Raw genomic sequence first — 4,239 nt, 5'->3', positions numbered from 1 at the left:
TCCAAAGCCACAGAGAAACCCTGTCTCGAAAAAAACCAAAAAAAAAAAAAAAATTAGAGGCTAGTGCTCAGAAGGGAGAAATGAAGACACACCATTCTTTTTCTTCATTAATGTAGCTAATAAAACTTGTATAAGAAGTATTTCAGAATACTGAAAAGTATACATCATTGGGGGAAAGAAAAAGGAAGTTCTACTGAATCATGAGTTTGCAATTTCAACATTTCATCTCTCTTGTCTCAGCCTGCATGTGATGCAGTCCTAGAGTTGGAAATGGGTGTTGTGAGTTCAGATACTATGTTGATAGGTAGTTCGCCAGTACTGCCCTGAAGAAGAGAAGAAGAAATCTTATAAAGCTCAGATGTGAGTGGAAATCTCTTTTTGTTTTCTTGTCCTTGTTTTCTACCCTATGTCATTCCACACACACCCAAGATACATGAAATCAAATGTCTAAGGGAGTAAGGGAGGGAAAACTTCCTTTTGCCTCAGGTAGAACAACATCATGAAATAGGTTAAGACATTCTGTTAAGCTTTTTAACTTTTTGTTTTCTTTTTGTCTTTTCCTTTTCTTATAAAGGACTAGGAATCTCTAAAGAATGCAACTATCAAAGACGGGAATGAAAGTTTCAGTGGATTAGAAAGTACACTGAAACTTTAAAGAGGATACAGCTCGGGGAAACTACAATTTGTTCCTGATATATTCAGACATAAATCAGAACCTTGTTAACACACCACAGACTCTGGAAGCTGAAGTAATGGATAAAACTATATTCAGGCTTCAGACTGATCACTGCATTGTGCATAAGCTAGAGAGGAAAAAGACAGAACTGCAACGGTGGTAAAAGCTAAACTGATTCCAGAGCTATAGCTTCCAGAAAAATAAAAATAATTATTAACAGGAATGTATATTCTAGGGTATTATAATCAAATAACTAAAATGCAGGCCACAATTGCTTGGTATATGAAAAACTGTGGAAATTTCACCTTACATGGGGAAATGAAATCAAAAGTTTTCCTTGACACAGGATGCATAAACTGAAAAGTACTTGGAAGAAGCCTAAATAGGTTCCAGTTGGCAACAGCACTCTTGAAACAAATATTAAAATATAAAATCTTAGCAAGTAAAAGTTGCATGCTTACATGTAAGGAAATTCCTCATATCTAACTTCCAATCACCTAAATATATGAAAAAAAAAACCAAGTTGGTAGAATTCAATGGACCATTTCAACACTGGTGGGTGAGACATTCACATTTTATTTTAATGCATAAATTAAGCCCAAAAAGAAGTAGAAGACTTGAACAACATTCAAACCTAGCTGTTATATAATACTACCCATGAGGAGGTGTGACCAAATATTTACTTTTCCCAGGTAGGCAAACAAACTAAACTGAAGTATAGATAACCAGTGCACAACTTGGTGAACCAATGAGTTTTATTGGAGTTATATAGAGGATAAATGATTCAAAAGCAGCTGAGTCAACAAAACCCACCTCAGCATGGGGACAGCTCATAAAGCCAGAAACTAAAGGGCTTTGTTCAACTTGCATGCAAATTAGCAGGTCAAGGGGTGTCATTGTCAGTAGGGAAAGCTAGTCTGATCCTCTTCCAGGTAGTTTTAACGACTTAAGCTTTTTCCAGGCAGTTTAGTTTGTCTGAGGGTGTCTCTCCACAGTCTGTACTGCTTGCAGAGGATTGCGGTGGCAGAGACCTAGTGTCTATTTCAGTGATTTCCTGAACCCACTGAGTTTAAAGAGCTTTACTTCAGAGTGAAATGCTTATCTCTTATCTAGATCATCATTTTTTCACTTCCTACTAGTTATCTATTGTTTTATCTCTTTCCTCCAAAATCTGCCACTGTCCATGTCGAACTCCCAAGAATTTTTAATAATAGACTAATTTAGATAATCATTACAAATGACATCCAATGCAGAGGCTCGAATACCCAAACATAGTACTTGAGAAAGCTAAGAAAAGTTCTGCACAAGGACCCAGATGTGGTTTCCCAAGTCTCTTCTTCAGTCTCTCAGGCAGACAGGTGCTCACATTGTACAGAGGCACATCTCCTGGCCTCCACCTGCAGATGTAAGACTCTGCTCTCCAGAACCTGAAGAGAGCAGAGCCACTCCCTAGTGTCACTCTACCTACGTAGTCTAGCAGTTTAAGACTTGACTCACAGAGTCAGAGAATGCTATTGAAACTCAGAAAGCCTGATTCAGACCCAAAACTACCCTTTAAAGGTGCAATATGCTTAAAAGAGTGCCTAGGTGCTGATGAAAGAAATGAAAAAAATAGGTACAAATAGTCAAAAAAATTAAATTGCTTAAAAATAGTAAAGTCTTTAAAGAAAAATAATGTTGATTTGGGCTTCACTTTTATATGTTGTGAATATGTTTAGTTACCATTGTTTAATAAAGTAGCTGTTTTAGCCCATGGCAGGGCAGACTATAACAAGGGGAAAAATCCAAACAGAGACAGAAGAGGAAAGAAGGTAGAGTCAGGCAGACACCATGTCCCTGCCCAAGAAGCAAGAGGTAACAAACCATGAGCTTTATGGTAAAATATAAAATAATAGAAATGGGTTACTTTAAGATGTAACAGCTAGCTAGAAATATGACTGAGAGCTGGACCAAACAGTGTTCTAATTAATATAGTTTCTGGGTGATTATTCGGGTCTGGGTGCCTTGAAAATGAAAAAAAAAAAACAGTCTCTGCTTACATAATGTAAAAAGAATAAGCCAGGTAAAATTGGAAAATATACAGGGCTGGTCTCTAAATTATATAAAGAAGTCAAGAAACTAGACATCAAAATAACAACTAAGTGTCTTGTTCCTGTATGGTGATTTGATACATGTGCTTTATTAAAAAATTGCAATACTAATAAACAAAAAACAATAGCTGCTGACAGACATTGGATTATAGAAACTGCTAAATTAAACAAGCCTATATATTTTAAGAATACTTAAACTTGAAAATGGAGTTCAGTAAATAAGTTGTTGTGGTGGAGAATTTGAGATTTTGTTTCTACAGTAAATTAAAAGCTATAGATTTCTTCAAAATTAATAAAGATTAGATTTGGCCCAGAGGAAATATCCTGAGATCTGTGCTGCAAACATAAGGTAGGAAACCAGAAGAGACTACAGAACAGGGTACATGTAGGCTGACCCCTCTGCTTGGAAACAGCTCTGAGACTGGATGAGACATGATGAATCTTATTAGCTATCTCACGACTTATTATTATGTGACATACTTTTATGTGACACAGATAGAAATTATTATTACATTTTGGTTGTACAGTCCAAACATGTAGAAGGAGCAGCGGGCTGCATTCCTGCCACCTGGCTCCTGGCCACCTGGCTCCTGGCCACCTGGCTAGCTTATGACCCAAAATAACAACACAGAAATTGTATTCTTTTAAACACTGCTTGGCCCATTATATCTAGCTTCTTCTTGGCTAACTCTTACATCTTGACTAACCCATTTCTAATAATCTGTGTAGCACCACGAAGTGGTGGCTTACTGGAAAGGATTCTAATTTACATCCATCTTGGGCTGGAGTTTCATCACGCCTGACCCAGAGAGGAGAGGTGTAGGAGAAATTCCGCCCAATAGGGGGCGTGTTCACCTCGGACTAATGTTTACATATAAATCTGGCAGCGTGAGCCCCCACCCCCGCTCGCTCTCTTTTTATGTATCTCCTGCTCATTGCATCTGCCCCAGAAAGGAGAGCTATCGAGTCTGAGCTCACTTCCTTTTCCTCCCAGCATTCTGTTCTGTTTACTCCACCCACCTATGTTTTAACTTATGAGGCCAAGCAGTTTCTTTATTAATTAACCAATGACCTTCCTCCATCACTTAAGGTCAATTTTGTTATATGTATATATATTTCTGATATTGATTAAGGTATTGTAATTGTATAGTTCATTTAAAAATGTAATGTTAATAGATTGTTAATGGATAGTCATCTATAATAGTTAAGTTTGTAGTCATGTTAGATTTTCTAGATGTACATAGATATATTTTAGATAGACATTCTTCATATCTTTCAAAGACTACAGAATAGCACATTTAATGTTTTAATAACTTAGGGCTTTTCATGCCAATGAGACATGTCTGCTCCTGGCAGTACCAGTCTACTTCAAGAGGAAGATGGACATCGAAGAGGATCCTCATGGAGTTTGATAGCCATTTGGGCAAGAAACTGCTTTTGTTGTTGTTGTTGTTTTTCAAGACAGGGTTTCTC

The sequence above is a fragment of the Microtus ochrogaster genome, chromosome 19 (assembly GCF_000317375.1).
Source record: "Microtus ochrogaster isolate Prairie Vole_2 chromosome 19, MicOch1.0, whole genome shotgun sequence".
Taxonomy (NCBI): Eukaryota; Metazoa; Chordata; class Mammalia; order Rodentia; family Cricetidae; genus Microtus; species Microtus ochrogaster.
This window is presented reverse-complemented; position numbering follows the sequence as displayed.